This window comes from Vipera berus, assembly GCF_964194415.1.
Source record: "Vipera berus genome assembly, chromosome: 1".
NCBI classification, from domain to species: Eukaryota; Metazoa; Chordata; class Lepidosauria; order Squamata; family Viperidae; genus Vipera; species Vipera berus.
The window spans coordinates 114,540,665-114,566,590 of NC_138202.1; the positions used below are offsets into that span (position 1 = coordinate 114,540,665).

Below are 25,926 nucleotides of genomic sequence, written 5' to 3' on the forward strand. Positions count from 1 at the left end.
AGCAATAGAAAGATAAGGGAATGTGGGTGGTTGCTGGAGTCTATATAAAGTGGACTGCAACATCTAATAGAATTAAGAGTTGCCTCATCTTTCCACAGGATAAACAACATAGCTCAAGAGTTAGCGGAACAGCATCCCTCAGTGCTCTCAGCCAGGATGCCTCCTCAATCAGGAGCCAGTGCAGGGAAGCCAGAGATTGAACCAGGAGTCCCACGGCTCTTCACCTGGGAGGAGGTGGGGCTCCGCACAGGCAAGGGAAACTTCAAAGAAGAGAGATGGCTGGTAATCAACCGGAAAGTCTATGATGTCAGTCAGTTCTATTTGCGGCATCCAGGTGGGCCTCGTCTCATCAGACACTATTCTGGACAAGATGCCACGGTGAGTCCTTGCTGAGGGGAAAGAGGACCTTGGAATGACTGGAAGGATGTACAGAGCACTTGCTTTGCATGAACACACTCCAGGTTGTGTCTTTAATAGCAGAATGAGAGGGATAGTGTCTACCTTGTCTGAAGCCATAAGGAATTTCTGACATTACAGAATACAGGTAGTCTTAGACTTACAACTAATTGTTTACAATGGTCCTGAAAACAGTGACTTACAATCAGTCCTCATATTTATGACTAGTGCAGCATCCCCATGGTCACATGATCAACATTTGGGTGCTTGGTAACTGGCATATATTTATGTGCTCGCTTCAGCAGTACACATACTAAATTGGCATGCATTAATGATGGTCGCAGCATCCTGAGGTCATGCAATTGCCATTTGCAACCTTCCCAGCTGGCTTTCAATAAGCAAAGTCAATGGGGGAATTTGGATTTGCTTAATTACCATGTGATTCACTTAAACTGAAGTTATTTTCTTAACAACTGTTCCCCAAAAAAAGTCATAAAATTGGGCATGACTCACTTAGCCATTTTGCTTCCCAACATAAATTCTGGCCCCAATTGTGGTTGTCCTTCAAGGGCTACTTGTAGTTGTTCTGGGTGGGACCAGTGCTTTAACACACTGTAAAGCTTGAGGTGATGGATGCGTTACCTGGCAATTTTGTAGTACCGAGTGCCAAAATCTGAACAAAATTTAGAAGCCTCATTGGATACAGGACAGGGCAGGGGCCTGGCAGCTGATCCTCAGAGAAGCAGGTTGCAGTGATTTGCAGGTTTTCTTTTTTTCTAGTTTTGGGCCAATGTTTGCCTGCACCTAAGTTACTTAACTTTATTGACAATGTGAACAAAATACCTTTTAGGTTTGAAGACCTGCTCAGAAGGTGTTTGTGCAAAAGCATGGACACACCTTATATTTTGCCTAGGCAAAATTCAGTTAGGAAGTCTTTCTCAGTGAAAGTGTATGAGTAATAGTGGTAGGAGTGTGACCTCTATCAAGTATTTCAGGATTTTAGCATTTTTTATAAATGCAACGGAGACTGGATTCTAGATAAGTTTAGAATCTCTATTGTATACTTCATAATAGAATGATTTATACCAGACATGTCAAACACAAGGCCCGCGGGCCGTATCCGGCCCGCGAAGTGGTTTCATGTGGCCTGCAAAGCCATCCTGGAAACAGTGAGGGAATGGCCCCCACTGCCTTGGCCCTGGCCCAGAGACCCTCCTTCTGCCAGAGACCCTCAGATCTGTCCCACTCCTGCCCAGGCCCCCATAGGCACCCTTGATGTGAACGATGTAGAGCTGGCCACGCCCACCCAGTAGGCCATATGCACTCTAGCCACACCCACCCAGTAGGCCACACCCACCCTGGCCATACCCACCCAGCCCCCTGAGGGCAACCGCAATGCTGCTGCGGCCCTCAATGAAATTGAGTTTGACACCCCTGATTTATACAGTCATAATTTATTTATAAGAAATATTTTGATTCAATGTTTAGGTAAAACTGTTTGAAGTAACCACATAATAGCAATAGGAGTTTATATGCTACAGTTGGAGGACTGAGCTGTAGCTAACTTCATCAGGTGTCTTTATTAAGGCCTTCTGAGACACAGTGAACTCTCTTGATATATGTAGGTTTACTGATTTCCAGGTAAGTTTGGGATCTGTACCCTTTATTGTAAACTTCTCATTTTTATTATATGTTTTATTTTATACAGCATAAAACCATCAAAACAAGAATTATCAAGATACAAAAAATGAGGAAAATGTGTATACAAGAAATATAAGATTAACCATAAACATGTGACCTCCACCCTAGTTTAATGCTGATACCTGAATCTCACACAAATCAAATAGTTTCACTCCCTTGGATTGTATATTTACAACTAGTTATACATTTTTCATCTTAGCTTATACATTACTACTTTATATCACATTCTCTTAACAAATATCTCAGATATTCAAATCTATTGTCTATCAATCAAATTGACCCAATACCTGATTACTGTAAAAGTCTGTTAACTGTTAACCCCCCAAAATATATTAAATTTTAAAGCCCTCTGTGAACAGCCCATTATTATATTTAACTCACAGAAACTCCACAAAAGGCTTCTAGTCTTTTATAAACTTATCCAAACCATCATCTCTAATCAGCGCAGTTAATTTTGCCATCTCTGCCAATTCCGTCAGTTTCAAAATCCATTCTTCCACTATTGGTATTCCTTTTTCTTTCCAATATTTGGCATACACAATCTTTGCAGCTGCCACCATATAAAAAAATAAAGTTCCAAGTTGTTTTTTTGTTGATTTATCCATAATATCTAGGAGAAAAGTTTCAGGTTTCATTAATATTTGTGTTTTAAGCATTTTCTGCATAACCATTATCACATTTATCCAATATCATTTAGCATGTTTACAACACCATATGTGATAAAATTATATATTTTATAAAGCAATTTCATAATACAATGGTTTATAGACCAAGAATATATTTATCAGAATTATGGACTTTTTCTAGTTACCTGTTGTAATGTGCATATACAAGGATCAGTAGCTGAAGCTCAGAAACATTTCTGTTATTGCACATCTATCAGGGCTTTCAATCTTGGAAGCATCTGCAGCAAATGAAAAAAGATCACACTCTCTAGAAACATACTGTAACTTCTAGATGTAAATAAATACATAATATATTCTGCCCTCAAGTTAACTTCTGACTGAAGGTTCTCTTTAATTTAAACCACCTATTAAGGGGACATTCAGGTGTTCATGGCATACTTGTGACCAAGACCAGCACTGATATTATTAAAACTTCTACCTTGCCATTAAATCATACTGCTTTTGGTTATATGAAAGAGAATTATACTGAATGAAAGAATCATATGTAGTCACTCTGCAATTGTGAATATCTTCTTCAAGGATGGATCCTCAGCCAATAATATTAACTGCCTGCAAGAACTTCACAACAATGCAATTTATAGTAAACAAATCACATAAAAACAATAGGAGTTGATATGCTACAATTGGAGGACTGAGCTGTAACTCACTTCATCAGATGCACAGAATGGCTAAATGCTGGATTTATGTGCATGGAATGTGACAAGTGGGAGGGGAAGAGAATGGGAAATGAATGGAGAAAACTGGGACTTAGCAGACGAAGGTTTCTTGAGAAGCAGGTTATATAATTGTTGTGTAGTCAGTTCTTGCAGTCATTGAACGAGAAGGAGGGTTCAAACAGCAACAGGCTTTATTGAAGGTTAGAACATAACAGAAGCAAACTAGGAGCTGCTGCACAGCTATTTATATCGTTGGCCGGTAGGCGGCGACCAATAGATTTAAAGCAGTAGTTTCCTGCCCAGAAGCCTACTTAACCGGCTGGAGACAGCCAGTCTAGGCCTGCCCAGCAACCATTACCAAAACATACACGTGCATTCAGTTAGTAGCAAAACAGTGTAACATAAGCAAGTACTTACAGCATTTAAGGCTAATACATTACAATAATCATGATGGATTAAAACCCCAGTGTCTTTGTTAAAGCCTTCTGAGAGACCCTGAGACCTCTTGATATGTGTAGGTTCAGCTGTCTTACATTTTGTTCAGGTGGTGAAGGTTTTTTTGGGCCTAAGAATCAGTCTGGGTCTATTGATCTCAATGAGTGGGAGTTTAGTCTTCTGAATGCCTGGTTTAACTCCATCAGTTGAGTATCTCTGTCTAGTGGGTCAAAACAAATTTAGTTATAACATAAAGCATGGATATCTGAAAGATACTTTTTCAAAAGCTCTTCCTTCTCATCCAAGAAGCTTCTTCAGGTCTGACAATCAGACACCCCACCCTTGCCCTTGACCTCCACTCTTCTTGGGTTCTTGGTTGGCTCTGCCAGCATGATGGTTCTCAGCTCGCCTTGTGGTGCTTGTGGATATGAGACCCCTCCTTCTTCTGCAGCCTCCACCTCCCATGAGCCAATCAGGCTGCTTCAGCAGCTTCTAAATCTCCTCCTCCTTCTCCTCCTCCTCTTCCTCCTCCTTGGAGCAGAGAGGGAAAATGCTGCTTCCTCCAGAAGAAAGAGCTCAAAGCTGAAAGGAAGGGATTGCCTCTGTGGGATATTATAAAATCACATTTTCTTCTTGCTTTCACACTCCTATTTTCTCCATTCTTGTTTCTGACACACAATCATGTAGACCAGGGGTGTCAAACTCAATTTCATGGAGGGCCGCATCAGCATTGCGGTTGCCCTCAGGGGGCTGGGTGGGTGTGGCCTGGGTGGGTGTGGCCTGCTGGGTGGGCGTGGCTAAAGTGCGTATGGCCTACTGGGTGGGCATGGCCAGCTCTACATCGTTCGCATCAAGGGTGCCTGTGGGGGCCCGGGCAGGAGTGGGACAGATCTGAGGGTCTCTGGCAGGAGGAGGGTCTCTGGGCCAGGGCCAAGGCAGTGGGGGCCGTTCCCTCACTGTTTCCAGGATGGCTTCGCGGGCCGCATGAAACCACTTCGCGGGCCGGATCTGGCCCCCGGGCCTTGTGTTTGACATGTCTGATGTAGACAGACCCTCCTCCTTTTTTTACCTCATAGACAGCCTTAAACTCATTTCTCCTTCCTTTCCAGCCTTCAGGCCTGAGAGCTCAGAAGGCAGCTACACTGCCAAAAGCTAGACATGCCTCTGTTCTTTTTAAGAAAGTAACCATGAAGGATTTTTCTCTGAGGCTGGATCCCAGAGAAAAGATGTTTCACATAGAATGCCAAATCAGACCTGCTCTTAGACTGTGCTCCCTTGATACACCCCTTTATACCCTTATAGCCCTTTTCACAATAGCTATAATCATGGTTGTGTGCTGTGGGGAAGAGCTCTGTATGGGGCAATGGAGAGGAAAGTGGCTTGTGAGAACCTAGCAGATGGAAAGTAGATAAGGAAAGGGCTTGATGAAAAGACTTTGACATTATTTTCATTATCAGGAGGATTAAGATTAGACTTACTGATAAGGTGCCCCAGTTCAGGGCTTTTCAACCTTTTCACCCATTGTACCATGTTTAGGATATGGCAACATCCGAGTACCACCAGTCATCTGCTGGGTGGTTGCAGCAGGTTTTGGTCACTTCACATGACCCTGGGACACTGTGACCATCATAAATATGAATCAGTTGCCAAGCATCTGAATGTAAATCACAAGACCCTGGAGATGCTGCAACATTCCACCTAATCGGTGCTTCTTCTGGGCTCAGCAGAAGGGCCAGGATTAGCGCTGAGCTCCAGCTGGAGCCTGGCACTGATCCTGGCGCTTCTGCTGAGCCCTGAAAGCCCTGCAGCTCCAGCCATCTCTTGCTAAGGCTTGTGTGGTGCTGCCACCAGTTCAGCTCATTCCCCTCCCCCCACTACCACTTCTCTAGGATGGCCGCGTACCACCTGCCAGGTGCCAATGTACCACAGGTGGTACCCATACCACTGGTTGAAAAGCCCTGCCCCAGTTCATACTCTACTATTGCTAGAGTGTAGCAGATGTTGAGCAACTTCTTTCCAGTGGCCATTCGGAAAGGCATGGTGAATCATGGCAGAACAAGGAGAGAACCGGACCATCTCAAGCGCCCAGTACTGCAAGGGAGGAAAGTCCTGTTCTGCTCTTCCATCAGATAAACCAAAATAAGATTGTCTCAGCCCTCAAAATGAGCCATTGTTGTGGAGCTAGTTTCCTCTAAAGCTTGTTGGGGAAAATCACCTTCAGTGCCTATGGAAAGACCCTCAGGATGTTTCATCTTTTCACAAAAAACTCCAAGCCACCTACCCAAGAGTTGGTTTTAAGATGGGTGACTATACAAGTGTCATAAATCAATACATTTTCCTTCATACACCTTTCTTTCTGAATTTCTTAGGCTGCCTTTACAGCTTTCCACAAGGATGAGAATCTAATAAAGAAATACTTGAATTCCCTGTTAATTGGAGAGCTAACACTGGATCAACCTAGCTGTGAGCCCACCAAAAATGTGAGTATTTCCCAGCATTATCTTTAGACCTCAAAGTGTGGATGTTTCTGCTTTGACAATATAAGAGGCAGCCTTTCCCTTTAAACTGTTTTGCTTTTGAAAAATGAAGCTGGGAGGGAAGAGAATGCTACCCCAGTTGTTTTTTTTAATAAGATAATGAATGGCGCAAAATAGAACGGAAGGGAAGCTTTGCATGTTAAACTAATTGGAGAATGTGATTTATGACATTTAAATTAAGGGAGGGAATTGTGTTTGATACGATGTGTTCAGGGGAGGAAAATTCAGATTTTGGCATCCATCTATGAGTGCCGATGCTTAGTTCTCATTATTATAGACTTTTTAGAATAAACAATGCCTGAATGTTCTTTCAACTGTCTCATTAGTTGGAACCATGACACCATGCACAAAATGGTGAAGTCCTGAATTATAATTAGAGCATGGGTTAGACAGAACGTCATCTACATGAAGTTGCATTGAAAGTTCCCTTACCTTTTGCAGTACTAATTTCTTCTTCAACAAGCCATTTGACTTCTGCTAAATTAAACAATTTAAATTAAGACACCTCTCTAAAATTAGGATTTGCATATAAAAGAAAATATGCTTAACACAAACTCTAGTTCTGGCACTAAATACAAACTCCTAGGATGAACATGTATTTAGCAGTATTTTGAAAATGCTGGAATTTATGGAGGGGAAATAAATAAATAGTAGCCCTGTGTGACCTATTAGCCTTCAATTTAGCAGCTGATTGATTACAATTGATGCATCTTGATAGATCTGAAAATTTGCTGATGTCAACGCACATCAGGTCAATGATGACCTTAGATGCAGGATTTTCTTTGTAGGATCAGAACCTTCATTGTTTTAAACAGTTAAGACTTATTCATTATTGTATTTATTTACTCAATTTATACTTTACTTGTCTAATCAAGTTGAGCCCACAAGGAAATTTAAATCTGAAAATGCATTTACAAGCATATGTATAGCTATATGCATATGCATGTGTTAAATTTGGTTCTGCATGCTTGTTTAGGAGTAAAAAAGAATCATTTTACACTTTCACAAGTCAAACCATAGTCTGAGAATGTATAGCATTCAAGAATGATTAGTTTGTTGTAAGAATAGATGTTTATTACTCAGTTTAAATATGAGCTGAAACTTCCCTTGGTATGTTCTTTCTTAAACAGAGCAACTTGACATACAGTATGTTGATAAACTGCAGCGAGCCTCATTCACCTTGTGATAATTAATGCACCTTCACTAATTTCTTTACCCCTTATGCAATGTTTGTTCTGGCTAAAGTGAAGATGAGGAGACAGCAGAAAGTACTTTTTACCTGTACCTGCTGAGACATTGAATCAGATACAAATAAGCAGTTGGGTATAACTTTCTTTCTTTCTTTTGTAATATATTTTATTGATTTTTTTAAAAACATAAATTACTTAACAATTGGTGAATAGTGTGTTGTCTGGGTTTACATTTGTAAAACAATCACTAACAATTGATTTCTATAATGGTTTTAGTTGATTTCCTCTCCTCTCCCCCAAATGTCCTCTTTTGCAAACATTGAAACAATTAAATATATTTAATTCTTCTTTTTCCTTTGCCCAGTATCTTTCTTGATCAATGAATTTTGCTGATTCAAAAGTTCTTTCCATATGTTCATAAATGTTACTGTAGATTTAAAAAGTAAATCAGATGAAGTGTCTTTGTATGGGGCTTCTGCCTTTTCATGTTTGTTGAAAATCTTTTTCTTTTTCTTTCTCTCTGCTTCTCTTATCATTTCCTTTCTCTCCGATGTTCCTGAAATCTCTACAGTCCATTTTATCCAATCTGTGTTCTTGTCCTCAGATTTATTTTGTAGTCTTAAGGGATAAGTTGTTTTTTCCAATTCTTCTGATTTTTTTCCCCACTAGGATTAAATCGTATTTCCTTGTTTTGTTAAGTTCCATCTTTAAGTCTCTATTCTCAATTTTGTATTCACATCTGTTTTATTTGCTCCTTCTCTGTTGTTGTATTCTGGGAATTTTTTTGTTGTAAAGTTAACTTGGAAATAGAATGATTTATATTTTCAAAGTTATTTTGGATTTCTTTGTGGTTTAAAGTCATTGTTTTTTTTAATTAGTTGCAGTATACTATATATCTCCTCCTGTGGAGTATTTATGTTTTCTTGATATGTTTTTTCTACATGTCTCTGATCCATGATGGCAAATAATTTGAGTTTTTCTCTTTTCTTTTCTCTGCAAATAGCTTTAGAGTCCCGGTTAAATAGATATTTGTAATCCAAATAGTTCAAAAAAGATTTTTTTTCCTGAAATTTATAATTCTCTCTTTGACTATAGCCCAGATTACTGTCTTTTTTTGTCACAGCTGTTCTTTGTTATTAAAGCTTTGAAGGTCACAAACGCAGATCAGCTTTTCCCAGGTTTTGCCAAGCCTTATATGAAAGTCATAGCTATCATAGTCTTCATCCATCACTAGATGTCAGCATCTGTTTTTCAATTTCCAAAATGAACAATGTCTTTAGAATGAGTCTTAACCATTCAACAAATTTATCCAAATTTAAGTTTTAAATTTCAGGTTTTATATTTATTTCACTTCCAAATATTTTGATCCTCCATAAAAAGATTAATTCACTGCTTCTGTTAGCATAAGGGTGGGGTGGAAATCCCACTTCTTCCCTTTCGGAGGTATTTTGCTTCTTGGGGATCTTTTCCAGGAAATTAAATATAGAATAAAAAAGAGAAGATCAAATTCCTCACCCAATTTCAAACATGCTGTTCACAGTTGTGTTGGTTAGTACTTTTGGACTTTGGTTGCAAGTAGCTTGGGGTGGTAGATGGAATATGGCCAGCCTTTCTCCTGTCAGGTTAGAAGGCTTTCCCCAAGTCAAACGGAATGACCATTGTTGTTCCAGAATCGCTGGGGCACCCTTCTTTCTTTGCCACTTCTCTGGGTCGACCTAGACCCATTTAGGGTCCTTCGGCAGGGCAAAATTAGCTGCGGGAGTGTGGAGAATCCACAAGCCCGCAACCAGTCGCTACTATGCAAAACCAGAAGTCTTTCTGCAGTTGGGTATAACTTCCATTGCTTTTGTGATCTCATGGAAGGTGAAAATACAGCAGTCACTGAACATGGTTGGGAAACCAGTTGCTGGGGGCATAATTAAGTGTCACTATTTCTCATAGGAAATGCTGGTACATGATTTTCATGAATTACGCATGAAAGTGGAGAAGATGGGACTCTTGAAGTCCAGTGTTCCTTTTTTTGCCATCCTCTTTCTGCATGCGTTCCTGCTGGATATGGCATCCTGGTTCACTATCTGGTACTTTGGGAAATCTTGGGTGCCTTTCCTTATTGGAGTAACACTACTCACCATTTCACAGGTAACTCTTTGTGCTGCAGAGTACAGCAGGGTTGTAGAACAGACTTCAGCATACTTAATTTAGTAGTATAGTAATATTCACCACTCCACAAGTAATCTACTAGTGAGTTTCTATCTCTGATCATGCAGACCAGAATCAATTGCAATTCCCATTGGCTCCATTTATTAAAGAAATGGAATCTCAATGTTAACAGAGTTTGTGGGCAAAAATATTGTTGGGCCACCATGGAGAGAGTTATCAAATTTCCTCTTGTGTGATACATCTACACCATACCTAAATATTACAATGCAGCTGTTGGAGTCCTTTTGTATAACTTCAACCTGCCTCACTGCTATACCTTTTAAAAGCTAACAACAATGTAGTGGGCCAGTTCTCTCAACATTTATCATAAATGGAGCCCTTATTCTCTTGGAAATGATTACATTCATGCTAAAATCCTGTTCATATGGCTTGAAACCATTACAGCAGCCCTATGGGAGTTGATATGCTACCCATCTCCCCTATAAGATGACTCTGGACAGAATGTTGCTCCCACTCTGCTCCCATTATATTTAAAAGTTTCATTTAAATATGTAATTGTCTTTGAAGTGTAATGCAAAGCATTCTGCAAGACATGGCCTTACTAGGAGGTATAACTGTTTCTTCTTAGCCTTCTAGGAATCAGTAATGTTTAGGATGAATGTGCTTACATTTTGGTTTAATTTTCTTTGCTAATGTCAGTACATAAATAGCTTTCATTGCATTTATAAATATAATCACTTTCCAAATGAGTGCTTAAACAAAGCAACCAGTCTTTAGAAATCAAGATCTTGCTTGGGAAAATCATACACACTTAGTGTTGCTTCTTGCCTTCCAGAACCAATATGGTTTCCTTCAATAGGATGAAGATGCTTACATTTCTTTTGCTAATGTCATTATATAAAATAGCTCCTTCTGTTCTTCCCAATTTAAATTCTCCTCAGATAAATATCTGAGAATATGAGCAATTAGTCCTTTAAAACGGAGAACTTGGCCAAAGAAAATTCTCATACAATTCATGTTCTTCTTGCTTTGTAGATCCAATATGGTTTCTTTCAGCATGATCTTGGGCATGTTTCAGTCTTCGAGAAGCCTAAATGGAACAGACTGGCTCACACTTTTGTGATGGGATTCCTTAAGGTAAGAGCTAAAACTGAGTGTTTGTTAACTTTGTTGAAATTAAATTGTTATTAGTCACCCATAACTGTAGGAGTCAGGCCACATACATGTTTAAATTATTATTATGGTTGGTCACACAGTCAGCCAGATGTTTAGGACTGGGAGAATGTTCTTCGATGGTGTTAAAGATTTTGTCACAGGATGTAAGGTGTTCCAAGTAAAGGTGCTTTTTGCAGTTGGTTAATGGTGATTTTTGTCATTTGTGAATGGTTTTCAAGTGGTGGATCAGATGTTTTGGGACTGCACCCAAGGTGCCTAGTACTATTGGTACTATCTTTGCTTTCTTTTCCCACAATCTTTCTAATTTTATTTGCAGGTCTTTGTATTGTGTAATTTTTTTTCAGTTCTTTCTCTTCTGTTCTACTATCTCAAGGTACTGTGATATCCACTGTTCAGGGTTTTTTTGTCTTTCTAATGGACAATTGTCTGAGGTGTTATATGCCAGCTGTTTGTCTATTTGAATTCTAAAGTCCTTGAACACTTTAGCTTCTTAATTTTCTATTTTCTTATGCAACCAAACTTAGCCCCTTTATCTCTTTCTTCAACTTTCATGCTCTTGGATTTGCCTTGGCTTGTTGTCTGCTTTGCTTGCTAGTTTTGTGTGTGTGTGTGTGTGTGTGTGTGTGTGTGTGTGTGTGTGTGTGTGTGTGTACTGGAGTTAATACTTTGGCTTTGTCTCTTTTCTATTCTTCATTTGGTCTTTCTTGTAGGCCACTTTGATTTCTCTCGTCTTCAGTAAGCCTTCAAGGTGTACTAGTTTCATAGCATCTTCACTGTCCTTCAATTATTCTTCCAATGCCTTTTTTTCTTCTTCAACTATCAACTCTACTTGCAATATTCCATGCCCTTGGTAGGTAGAGTCCTTCAGCTTTGCTGTGTGGATGAAGGGCATGATTCATTGTTATTATTTTTCTGATCTTCCTATATGAATCCAGTGCATTGTTGTTGTTGTTATTATTATTATCTATTCTTAACAATGTGAAGTCACAACTGCCAGTTCTTTAGCTAGTGTGGGCTTTCATATGCATCAAGTTCTTCCCAAGGACCTAGGATGTCGTAATGTATTGGATATGTGTGGATCCAAGCAGTGTGACCTTTTGCAATTATCAGATGGAATTGTTGTCAATGTGCCATGCAAGAATATTTTTAGTATAGCACCCAATGTGCAATAACCACTGGGACACTGTAGCGTTTATGCCATAATCATTCAATTTTGATTTTCAAATATTGATACTGTCAAGCAATAACATTCAATGTTAGCAGCCCATACGTCGGAAACTTGACATCTACTTTGTGATCTTCTCCAGTTCTTTGTCTTCTATTCTACTATTCTCTGGTTATTACTACATCAATTATCCATGCTTTCTTCTTTTCAATTGCAGTTATATCTGCTGTATTATGAGCCAAGACTTTATCAATTTGGAAATTCCACAATATTTTAACCTGCTCATTTTCAACTACTTTTTCAATTGTATTTTGTTGTTGGTGTTGTTAGTTGCGAAGTCGTGTCCGACTCATCACGACCCCATGGACAACGTTCCTCCAGGCCTTCCTCTCTTCTACCATCTTCTGGAATCCATTTAAGCTCACCTCTACTGCTTCAGTGACTCCATCCAGCCACCTCATTCTCTGTCCTCCCCTTCTTCTCTTGCCCTCAATCTTTCCCAGCATTAGGCTCTACTCCAGTGAGTCCTTCCTTCTCATTAGGTGGCCAAAGTATTTGAGTTTTAGCTTCAGGATCTGGCCTTCTAAAGATCAGTCAGGGTTGATCTCCTCTAGGACTGACTGGTTTGATCGCCTTGCAGTCCAGGAGTCTTCTCCAGCACCATAGTTCAAAGGCCTCAATTCTTTGGTGCTCAGCCTTTCTTATGGTCCAACTTTCACAGCCATTTCAACTGTATTATATGTCAACAATTTTCCATTACTGGCACATGACAATTTTTACAGTGAATCATTTTGGCAACTGTGTTGTGTTTTTGTTTACAGTCAGTTTGTGTGATCTTCTTGCATGAGCTGAGTATATATTCTACTGTTTCTTTTGCTTCTTTTACAACCTGCACTGTGAATCATTTGATCATTTTTCACTTCTGGACTCAATTGCATTAATTCAAATAGCTTGCTCTTAAACAGCCAAAGTGAAGCCTTCAGTTTCCTTTTTTTAATGTTCCAGTTGGTAAACCATTGCCAGGTTTTATCTTTAACCACCTTTCGCTCAACCTTTTGTAGAAATTAACCATGTAATACTTTTCCTTGTCAGCATTATATTTATTACCCTAGTTTGATATTTGTTTTCTGTACTTTCTGTAAGTTCCAACTTTAACTTGTATCAATGCTTGTTGTTGCCTATCTTTTACATAATCAGCCACTACATGTTTTTCATCTTTGTCAGGTTTTTGACTTGAAGTAAGCCTCTGCTTTTATTTCTGCAGAACAAGTATAATCAATACTGATATTATCAATATCACTACGTGTGTGTGTGTAACTCATAGTGAATAATATCAGTTTTCTTGTTTTTCAGTCCCAATTATACAGTTCAGCTTGTGCCCAATTAATAATTCCAGTAGTGTATTGTATCAGAGGGATGGCCCAAGTATCGATGGCTTTGATGGTGTTTCCACCATTCAGTTTTATCTTTAGTATTTTTCTTACTCTTTAGATCTATTGTTAACTAATCACATTTTTAATTTGTCGGTACTTGATGTTTTCCAATTGTGAAGTGCTCAGATATTTGTAGACTTAATTCTGATGGCTCCTGATGGTTGGAACATTTGGTGCTTCAGTTCCATTACTATTTGTGATTTTACCCTGCTTTATTGTTTAACACATTTCTTTAAGCCAAATTCTATTGGTATATCTGTGCTAAAATTTGTTACAGTATTTATCAATGATTACATTATTATGTACATAACAATCACAACTGCTAGTTCTTTAGCTGGTGTTGTCCTTCATAGACATCAGATTTTCCCTGAAATTTTAGGACGATATAATGTATTGGCATAATACAAGCTACTGCTAAGCTTGTAAGCCACCCTGAGTCTTCGGAGAAGGGCGGGATATAAATGGAATTAAAATAAATAAAATAAAATAAAATAAATAATATATGTGCAGATTCAACAAATGAGCCCTTTTGTAACTGACATATAGAAAATTTGTCAATAAACAGATCTATTATTTCTACATTTGGCAAAATCTGCCTTGGATTCCTCTGAGAAGACAAACTGCCTGCAAAATGACCAGCTTCTGAGTTGCTGGTGCTCTGTCCCTTTAAGCCAGGCATGTCAAACCCGTGACATCATATGACATCGCATGATGTCACTGAACTTTTTCCTCATTGCCAGCAATGGGGTGGATGTGGTTTCAACGTGACGCAGCCAGCCCATGTGCTGGCAGTTTGACATGCCTGCTTTAAGCCCTCTCCTTAGCTAACCCAGCAATTGATATCTATAAAAGATGAGCAGAGAGGCAAATGGATGGAGTGGTGTTGTGGTATGGCAGGAAAAGTGGTTTGTGTTTGTTTTGAAAACTAAAACAACCTGAAGCAACATAGGGCAAATAGAATATTTACTGTTTTCCAGAAATAGGGCTCACAAAGAGAAGTAATAAAGGAACAGAAGTTGTAGTAGAATAGGGAAAGAGTGGTAAACAATGAGTACGAGCCTTTGAGTACTTGTGGGTATGTTGACTACAGACTAAATAAGCAATCAAAATAAATCATACTAGGCTACTAAATAAAACAATCTAAATCATGATACAAGCAACAAAGTTATAGTCATAAGAAGATAAGGAAATAGAAAAAGAAGATGAGAAGGATAATAATACAGCCCTGCTAGGTACTTTGATAGTATTGTGGGAATTAGTTGTTTAGCAGAGTAATGGCATGGGGGGGGGAAAGAACTTGGGGAGGCCAAAGGGATGAGGTCAATTGTAGGAGGCTTGGCTGTTGGTGTATCTGAGATGGAGATGTGGCAAGAGTTGACAGTGGTTTCCCTTCAAACCTACAGTAAAACACATTCAGGTCATCTGTCAGTTGTCAATTCCCTTCAACATGGAAAAGTTGCCTGCTGTAACCAGTGATATTTTAAAGAGTTTTCCACACATTTGCTGGTTCATTTGTTGAGAGCCGATTCCTCAGCTTTTCAGAGTAGCTTCTTTTTGCTGCACTGATCTCCCTTGTTAATATATTTCTGGCCTGATTGTACAGCATTCTGTCTCCTTTCCTATAAGCTTCCTCTTTGGCACAACATAGTTGCTTGAGTTTAGCTGTGAACCAAGGTTTGTTGTTATTGTGTATTCACAGGCTTCTGGTTGACACATATAGGTCTTCACAAAAACTAACATATGATATTACAGTATCTGTGAGTTCATCCAGGTCTGCAGAGGTATCTTCGAAAACATTCCAATCCGTGCAAACAAGGCAAACCTATAGCTTTAACTTTGCTTCCATTGTGAATCATACAATGATCAGAGTGTCCCACAGCTGCTCATGGTAAAGACTGATAAAGCATGGTAAAGCATCTTTTAATGTTGTGTAGTAGTGGTTTGTATTCTTGCCTCTAGTATGACAGTTGACATGCTGAAAGCATCTTGGTAGCTCTTGGTTTAAGTTAGCACTGTTGAAATCTCCTAACACAATGAGGAGTAAATCTGGATATTTCTGTTCAGCCACAGAATCTGGTCAGCTAGAGTTTGTAATGCATTGTTTATGCAAGCTTGTGGACAAAATGTACGTTGCAAATAAATTTGGAAAACTCTTGTAGAGAATATATGGTTTGCAATTGATAATTAATGTCTCTAAGTCCACATCACAGAATTTCTTTTGTGTAGTTACATTTTTGCACCATCAATCATGCTGGAATCATTAGCTGAAGATGCTGTGACCTTTGTCCCATTAGCCCAATGCCCTTGAAAATGGAAAAGATGGTTCCATAGTTTCTCTATTTGCTCACTTTCTTTTGTATTTCTATATTTTTCTAATGTGCCAGCAATTGGGGCAGGGGGATTGTGGGCAGGGGAAAGCAGCTAGATCAGGTATAACTTACATGGTAATACTAGCTCTTCCAAAGAAGAAATGAAGACTGGAATGTATGTATGCATTTCAACATTTTCTATGCAGGGTGGGCCAAAGGCTTGGTGGACTGACATGCATAACCAGCATCATGCCAAGCCCAACTGTTTCCTGAAGGATCCTGATCTCAATATGCACCCATTTCTCTTCAGCTTAGGGAAGTCCCTCTCTGTGGAGGTGAGTAAAGTTTAGATAATCATATTCAAAAAATTATAAATGCCTGAACAACTTGTAATCAGACAAGGATAGCCCAGGGGCTTGTAAGCTGCATGCGGTGCCTGATTCCCCGTTATCTTTGTCTTTTGAAGTTTCCCAAACCTCCAGTTTTCCACCACTGAGATTTGGCAACATACGCAATGCTATTTGCAGCAGATGTTCAAGAGACAAATTAAAAAAAAACTTCCTAAAACTACCCAGTCTGAACTTATCCTGCTAAATACAAAAACACTTCAAAAAAAACCTTCGTTGTTCTGATTTGTACAGTATTATTATATCATTCACAGCATTTATGAGCTTCCAGGAGCACAAAAATATTACTGCAGATATTACTGCACTCTTCATTTACTAGACATAGAAAAGTTTCCTGTCCCTGGTATCCACTTTTGTCCAGATGGAATGGATCAAATCTCCTCAAATGCAAAGTCATGGACAAAATCTGCCCTTAATGAGGAGAACCAATCACTTTTTACAATTCTTGAGCTGAACTGTGAAGAAGAGAGGCTGTTAAGTCTATCCTGAAGAGTGGTTTATTTTGCCCATCATTAAACTGCTGTGTTTCTCCTGCAGCTTGGAAAAAAGAAAAAAGAAAAAGAAATACATGCCTTACCAGCACAAATATTTTAGCTGTAAGTACTTCTGCCATTTTGGACCAAAAAGTTAGTCCAACTGTAAAACACCAGCATCAGTTCTTCCATCAACCTTGGCCATCCTGCGGAGAGCCTTCAAAGGGTTTCTGAGGTTAAGTGGTAGTTGTTCTCCAGCTGGTTTGGGGATTTTCATGTTTTTTTTATTTTTGTTTTTATTTATATTTGATGTTTCTTGAATGGTTACATGGTTTTAATTGTTACTATGTAAGCTACTCATAGTAGCTTACATAGGATTCGTTTGTTGACTAGGGCTAGTTTCCAGATGTCTGGTAGGCAGGAGGTATCATCATGTTTATTCATGTTGTGGGGGTGTTTCTCTATTTCAATGGCTTCCATAATTATTCTCTTGTTGTAGTGTTCAGTTTTGGAGATTAATTTCGTTCCTTCAAAGTCCTTGGTTTTCAAAAGACAAGATCCAGCTTGAAAACCAAGGAGTCTATGAAATACCATGCAAAATCTACCCAGCCACATACATTGGACAAACTAATAGGAGAATAAATGCACGCATCGCAGAACACAAGAACGCAGTCAGAAAAGAAGAAAAAACTTCCTCCCTTTTCCAGCACCTTAAAGCAACAGGACATGAAATTGACTTTGAAGGAACGAAATTAATCTTTAAAACTGAACACTACAGCAAGAGAATAATTATGGAAGCCCTAGTCAACAAATGAATCCCAGCCACGAAAACTGACACCGGACCCACAACAACACAGGACGCCACCACCAATTATCCTCACCAGACTCAAACCCAAACCCACCCCATAGACGAAATGCAACCACCATCCAGAAGCCAAACCACGGCAGCATCTCCAGCTGCTGCACCCCCCCGACCCCCACACAAAGCAAACTGACACATGCCATGAACACAAGGCCAGACCACAAACTCGAAGCCAAACCAAAGCCTGGGATGTTACACCACAGCCTTCTGCTCAGGACATTACATCACAGAACTCAGGATATCACTACACTGGAGTTCAGGATGTCATCACACAGCCCATTATCCAGGTTGTTACAACATAAAAGACTAATGGGCACACAGCCAACACCTCAGCCACACAGGATGTTAAAAAACAGCTGGCTAATCCACAAACAGTAACCCCATCAACCAATCAACATGTAACAACACAGCCAGCACCCCATACACCCCCACCAATATTTATAGAGAGACGGCAGCTCCAATCATGCTTTGCTCGCACAAGCACAAAGCTTTCAGACACTGGAGACACAAGACAGCATTAGTGTTTTAGCTGTATACATTTCTACTATGTCCTCAAAACCAGCTCCAATCAGAACCAGCTCAGGTCTAAGGCCAGGACAAAGGGGGCAGGGGCTCCCTCCTTGCCCACCCAACCAGCAACAAATGCCTCAACCAAATTGTTCTCTCTCCTCCTTCTAAAATGTAAACAAAACTTGCCGTGTATTTTTGGTTTACAGAGTTATTTGGGATTCTTTTTCTTCTGTCTGAGAGTTACGCTGCAACTACAGAACACAGCAATCTTTTCTTCTTAACAGGCAGCATGCAGCTCTAAGAGATTTATACCTTTGGAAGGCAATAAGCCATCCATAGAGCAGAGATTTTATTTTATTCATTTTTGATGGGCTACTATACAACAGGAAATCTGCTGTAATCATGTTTTGGGGGGTATTATTGGAGGGGATTACTACAAGACAGGTAGCTATTAGGGAGCCCAAACCTAAATTTGCAACAATGAGAAGATATACAGTATGTGTTGATGGCACCTGGAACAGGTATATGAAAATGAATAAGTGGATGAAAACAAGAGTTGAAATTCCTTTGGTTTTCCACTGAATGTGGCTTTCTTTTAGAAATCAACTGGTTCACAAAAATTTATGATGATTAATTTTAAGTCTTGCGTGCCAGGATGGGACAATTGCTACAGATGCTTGGCCCTGTCCACTTCATGTCAGCTTCCCCACCCCAGCTATCTCTCCCCAGCTCTCCCTCCCCCACTGCTTCTCCCCCATCACTCCTCCCCTTCCTCCTCACCTTGGGCAATTGGCAGCAGGACAAATCACCGTGGCTGATTTGCCTGCATGGGATAATTAGCCATGTGTCCCAGAGGACAATCCATGCAACAAGAGGTACCTTCCCATTGGATGTGGCATGCAGAGAGGGTGCCGGGTGGGGCAGGAAGTGATCTTGAAAATGGGCCACCTACCCTTGTGGCTGCTGCTTGTCCAGGCTCCAGTGCTGTAGGATCCAGATTGCTTCTGGGGGAAAGCAGAGCAAGAAGCACAGTGAAGTCTCCCCAGGGGCGTCTGCCCTGTATGGCCCCAGGTATGAGACAAAGCAGCGCTTAAGTCTTCTGCCCCTCGTTCAGGCACTTCAGGGTGTTCTTGCTGCTACCTTGGGCCATTCTGCTGCATGGCAGCTGTTTCTGCAGAGAGACACTGGGCCAGGAACTGGAGAAACCGAGTGGTGGCATATGCTCTTTCTGAGGTGGTTTTCTTGGAGCAAGATAGGCTGTCCCCAGCACCCCCATTGGCTTTTGAAGCCACATTGAAGTCCAAGCCTCTAAAAGTTGCCAAGGGGGGGGAGAGCACCACTGCTGTAGAATCCCTCCCAAGAAATCCCCCATTGAAGGGAGCCTCAAAACCAGGGGCAGCACCAGTGCAGTTGAGAATTCTCTACAGTTCCTACCTGGCAAGGGAGGAGAGAAGTTGGACAGGAACCGTGGTCGGCACTGGCTTGTAAAAGCTGATGTGGCTTGTCAGGTGAGCAGAGCTGGGGTCTGTGCTGCAGGAGAGGAGGGCGAGCTCACCCACCCAGTTGAAGGAGGATCAGGCATGGCTCTCCCTGCCTTACTTGATGCTGATGTTGTTATTCCTTGCAGCTTTATTAAACCTGCTCCGCAAAGTGCGGAGGGAGATATGGCTAATTGTCCTGCATGGTGAATTGGCCATGGCAATTTGTCCTGCAGCCAATTGCCCAGGGTTTGTGGTGGGGAAAGAGTGACAGGGGACAAGTCGCAGGGGAAGAGCAATGAGGAAGGGGCAGCTGGAGGGTGGTGGTGGCATGAAGTGGGTGTGCACGTTCTGTTGCGCCCAATTGTCGTAGACTCCTTCATGCTCTCATTTGTAATATTTGTAATTTCCAGGGCAGAACTGACCAATGAATTGTTCTGCTGTTGTACTATGTTACAGTGTAATAACTTTCTTTTAAATATGATCTTTCAGCTCTTTGTTAAACTAAGTGATCTGCATCATACAAAGTAATGTATTTTAAAATCAACCCATTTGCATAAAGCAATTAGGAAACTGACAAACGCAACATTTTTTCATACTTTTTACCCTTTCCCTTTTTGGGCAGGATCTTATTATTATTTTATTCTTCAATTTCCGTATGTGTCTCATGTACATTCCTTTAATGGGATTCAAGTCCTTCATGGCATATTACTGGCTTGCCAGGTAGGAACTGTAGAGAATTCTCAACTGCACTGATGCTGCCTGTGCATATAATCGATGTATGAAATGAGGGAGATTTTATGTCTGGTGCTTCATTTCCTTCATGATCTTGCCAGTCTGAAGGAGGGCAACTGCTACAATGTCTGAGCCACGAATCACAGGAAAAAGTGGTTAGGTCTTTGATCTGATTTGCAATTTATTACATATATGATCTTGACATTGTAATATCTTAATGCAAAATCAATCATAGCACCAAACTAATGAGGGCCAAGCCCAATTAATACTTGCATGTGAGACTACCAGGTAATATGCCTAAATACTAGAGTAAAGGTAAAAGTAAAGGTTCCCCCGCACATGCGTGCTAGTCGTTTCCGACTCTAGGGGCCGGTGCTCATCCCCGTTTCAAAGCCGAAGAGCCAGCGCTTGTCCGAGGACATCTCCGTGGTCATGTGGCCAGCATGACTAGATGCCAAAGGCGCACGGAATGCTGTTACCTTCCCACCGTAGTGGTCCCTATTTTTCTACTTGCATTTTTACGTGCTTTCGAACTGCTAGGTTGGCAGAAGCTGGGATGAGTAACAGGCGCTCACTCTGTTATGCGGCACTTGGGATTTGACCCGCCAAACTGCCAACCTTCTGATCGACAAGCTCAGCATCCTACCCCACTGAGCCACCGCATCCCTAAATACTAGAGTAGAAAGGGTTTTTTTTTAAAGTGTTTAAAAAGTGTTCCAGTAGAAGGCAGTGGGAAACCACATCAGTATCCCCTCACCTCCAAAGCATCTTTGTGTTCATGGAGTCATCAGGAGTCAAGGTTACATAGAGGAGACTTTACATTCTTCCTTTCTTTTTTAAAAACCTGCCTTTCCACACCAGCAAAATGGTGATCCATAGACAATATGTCAACAAGAGCCAGTTTGTGGCAGGTGAAGGTTTTGGCCTAGAACACAAAAAGAAGTTCCAGGCCAGGCTTAGGCATGAAAGCTGCCTGGGACCAGTCATAAACTCTCAGCCCAACACAACTCCTAAGGCAGTTGTGGGGAAAATAGGAGCAAGGAGTATTGGGTATGTTCTCCATCTTGAATTGAAATACAATAATAATATATTATAACTGATGAAGGAATGTGATGTTCTCTGACCTCAGGATTCTCATGATGCTGATATCCCTGGGAATTATTGTTTTTTGTGCATTGGAATAAATGCCTTCCTGTGTAACAGATGAAATAAGTTATTCCCTCACTTTTAATTACTTGCCTTCCACTGGAAGATAAACCCAGAAAAAAGTGGTGGACTTTGTAAAGGCAAAGTCAGTAGATAAAATTAGAAGACAAGAGAGGCTTGTCAGAGAAGGCAATGATAAAGATGATAATAATGATAAAGGCAATGATAACAAAATTGTAAAAAATTCCTCAAAATTACTTATTTTCACAGGTTTTTAGCAAGCACATGGTTTCTCTGGACCACTCAAATGAATCACATTCCAATGAACATCAATTACGACCAGAATTTGGACTGGGTCTCTTGCCAGGTAAGAATATTTCCATTTTCTGTTCAGAAGCACCATCTTTTACTTAACCCATTAATGCTTTGGGGTTCATGGACTTTGAACAGAGGGCTTTCATGACCACCACTAAAGTAATCTAGTCATTAAACCTTTGGGAAAAACAAGAACTTAAGTTTTTTGTATGGATTGGCAGTTAGGCATATATAGCAGGGGTTCAAATTGTAGATGTTTGAGTTGAGCAAGATCCATATTAAAGGATGTGCTGAGCATATGCAGAGTAATAAGTAGCAGACAGCTCCCGTTAGAAATTCTTCACAGTATCATTGTCTTGGATGCAGCGTATAACCTCAGCCCAGCTATCAATGAATGCAAACAGTTCAAAGTTCAATTTATGGAAAAAGGAAGCCTGACTTCTATCTGAACTACACCTTGAAGAGAGGGAGGCGAGAGAGAGAGAAGGAGAGAGGAACAGGAAGCATCCTTCTTTAATTAAACATAGGCCACATGAGAAACAGACACCTTCTTCTTATCTGTCTGTTGGCCGTAGTGGTCAACAGGCTCTTAGGTGGAAATGGACAGTACAGTTGTCAATAACATTTTTAAATGTGCTCATTTTCACACTTGGCCTCTGAATGTTGTACTGGACATGCCATCTCAAAAACTGTAAGGAGGAATCAGGATAAAAGCTATAACTGGTTTCATTTCATTTGTGTGTGTGGTAAGTGCCTTCATGTCATTTTTGACTCCTGGCAACTGCTTGGATAAGTCCCTACAATTTTCTTGATAAGGTATTTTTGAAGTAATTTGCTCTTGCCTGCTTCCTAGGGCTGAGAGAGAATGCCAGGCCCAAGATCATCCAGCTGGTTTTGTGCCTAAAGCAGGACCAGAACTCACAATCTTCCGGTTTCTAGTCTGATGCCTTAAGCACTACCCCAAATTGGCTCTCACTTTCATTTCTATTTACTGTACTTAAAGCTAAAGATAAATGCCTACTTTCTAGTCTTATATTTTAAAATGTTCTCTTCCTTTTCTCCTTTTCTTGTTTTCTCCTAACAAATTGAGATAATAATTGTTTTTGGATCCTCAGAATCTGCATGTCTGGCCTGTAAGATTGCAGTGCCAGTCTCTTAGGAATGAGGTTACTGTACAATGTACATTGTCTATTAGTGCTGGCCTGAGTGTTTACATTCAAATGTTTAGAAAACCCAGAATGAACAAAGAGAAACCAAACAGAAGCCCAAACCCACAAGCCAAGAATAAGAGTTGCTTGTTACAGAGCCTCTCTGTGATAGGGAGCAGCAGTGGCTGGAAAGAAAAGGGCCAATCGGAGAGCTTCACCCACTGTCTCTTTCTTCCTTGGCTCGCAGGAACATGCAATGTTGATCATTCCTGGTTCAATGACTGGTTCACTGGGCATCTGAACTTCCAGATTGAGCATCAGTGAGTATGAGCTGGGGCCAAGGCCAGACTGTAGAAATGTGTGTGGTAGGGAGAGACCCTCAGGGCAGTCATACCTCACACATGGCCAATGTTAAGCAGGGCTGCCATGTTATGGAGCTACCAAAAGTTCTGGGATAGTCACCTAACACTCTCTTCTCTTCTCTTCTCTTCTCTTCTCTTCTCTTCTCTTCTCTTCTCTTCTCTTCTCTTCTCTTCTCTTCTCTTCTCTTCTCTTCTCTTCTCTTCTCTTCTCTTCTCTTCTCTTCTCTTCTCGCAGACTTTTCCCCACCATGCCTTGACACAATTATTACAAGGTGGCTCCTCTGGTGAAATCTCTGTGTGCCAAGCATGGTGTTCACTATAAGTGCAAGCCCATCCTCACAGCTTTTGCAGATATATTTCAGTAAGTTCATGGGTGAGGGAGGCTCCTTTTGGGCACTGGCATTGAAGCCAGAAAGAGCACAGAAGAGATTGCCTGGGGAAGATGTTCTCACTGCCACCAATCCCTTTCTCCTTTGTCTTTCTGCAGTAGCTTGAAGGAATATGGGCAGGAGTGGCAGGAAGCTTATCTCCATGAATTAGGACTGGGAGACATTCAGACAGCAACAGAAGTACATTAACTTGGTAAGGCAGGGTGACTTTTAATTATGGAGAGAATGGGATATTTCCAGTAATGAATTGATTGCCTCTCTGTTCCCCTTCTTTAGCAAAGACATCAAGATTTGATCACCTCTGTGTATCACCATTTATGAATGGGAGACAAGCAGGGGGCTGAGTGGAAAGTTGTTTTGGTGAACCTCTTGGGAACTCTCACTTTGTGTTGATTGGTTGCAAAAGTAGGAAAAGGGAAATGACACAAAGAGTGGTTTTCTTTAAGTAGGTGGGAACATTGACAAAGGAGCTGATAAGCATTCAATTACTTTTTTGGCTTGCCTACTGTTCCCATCTCTTTGGGGGTCTTGCTTGACTGCACCTGTCATACACCCACCCAGGTCATTCCAGTGGGATACCACCACTCTAATTTGGAGTTAGAAATAATTATACTTTGCAAGATCCAACTTTGTGTAATGTTCAGCACTCATTATGAAGCACTTTCTAATCTGAGTTTCTTTAATGAGTCTTTGTTTCATTTCTTGACAGTGGTTCATTGAGTTCTCATGACTGCCTGCCCTTATTCAATTGAAGAAGTGAAGAGTGGTGGGGACCTTTGTCCATTAGATGTAAAGTCAGGACCATCTTCTTCCTGTGATGCTACCAGAAATGGGCTCCCTTTCTCGTTCTCCCCCTCGGTTTCCAAGCCAAAACTTCTGTTTTCTTACAATTTTGGGAAAGCATTTGACAATTCCTGTTGATACTTGAACATGTATAGTATTCGGTACTTCTACTATTTATGTGAAATATTATTGGATATTGTTTTATTCTGGTTTATAGAGGTTTTTGAAAATTGCCTGAGGTGGGAAAGCAGAGATAAGTGTATATAAAAAGCTGAGGTGACATTTGAACTTCTGATTTTGACCTTCTCTTGAGATAATGAAGAAGCAGGAGCAAAACCAGAGACACTTTGGATAGGTGATGGGTGGTATAAATAAGTAAATAAATAATAAAAATAAATATAATGGTGGCTCAGCCATTTCTTTAAGCCAACATGCCTAATTCTACCTTAGTCCATTTGCTAAGATGAACAACAGAGCTGCTTCCTTTGGGGGATATTCATCCTGTTATTCTAAATCTTAATCATAGTGCCTCCATGAAATCTCCCAGGTGAGGCCTTGCTGAGACTCAAAATCCACCTTAGAGAGCATGGTGGCTGGCAGGGGGGTACACAATGGATGGTGTTAGTGTGAAAACAGTAAAGACGATGCTCATGATCACATGCTGCGATAACTGCACAGGCTTCATTGCAGGCACTGCTACCATCCTGCCTTTCTTAATCTCACCCTCCCTTACAGTCACCCCTGCTGACAAGGGTTGTGGAGAGTTGTAATTCAACCTAATGGGGAGGGAGGGTACGGTCTTCTCAGCTTAATCTCCAATTAACTTCTCAATCATCCTTTTGTTCTGAGGGGAGGCAATGGGAGGAAGTACAGCAAATTGTCTTTTTTACTGACTGTGGGTTGATCTTCCAGAGCTTTTCTCATCATCACCAATTTTTTTCTCTTCCAGCGTAATTTGTGCTGTTCCAACAGATGAGCCTTTTCTGCTGAGGAATGAAGCCTGGAAGTGATTGAATGCAGACAAATTGCATAAAATTGTTGGGATTTGCTGGTTTTGTTCCTTTTTGTACCAAATGTCCCTATCTGGTCATCAGACATGGGCAAATCCTTTTCCTTAAGGTGGGCTGGAATTGAAGAGGAGGAAACGTGCAAAGACATGCAATGTTTTGACTGGCTTGTATGAAGATGGATTTTTCAGAACTGTATGTGTTTTTCAGGGTGTGTTCCTTCCTCACTAGAATAATCCCCATTCTTTCCTATTCCAAGAAATTTGCACATATCGACCCAATGCCTCCATCTCCATATTGTCCTCTTTATACTAACACAGTCCATTTCTCCACACCTAACTCTAATGAATGAAAGAAAACCAAGCTACTCTTAAGACAACTTAATTATTTCTAAGACTATTACTTTCCATTCTTCCTGTTCTCTAACAAATCTTTGTGCAAGTATAATAGTGGTCAACGCAGAAACG

The 25,926-nt window shown here is 40.5% G+C and overlaps 1 pseudogene across 1 annotated transcript; it reads left to right on the plus strand.

Moving 5' to 3' along the window:
- The first annotated feature begins 156 nt into the window (after positions 1–156).
- On the plus strand, positions 157–23,858 carry LOC308661060 (acyl-CoA (8-3)-desaturase-like; annotated as a pseudogene). The gene is made up of 11 exons: positions 157–378; positions 6,244–6,354; positions 9,543–9,740; positions 10,797–10,898; positions 16,051–16,179; positions 16,789–16,847; positions 20,137–20,297; positions 21,726–21,822; positions 23,159–23,238; positions 23,516–23,641; positions 23,768–23,858. The product of its transcript is annotated as an acyl-CoA (8-3)-desaturase-like (transcript).
- Positions 23,859–25,926: the final 2,068 nt, after the last annotated feature.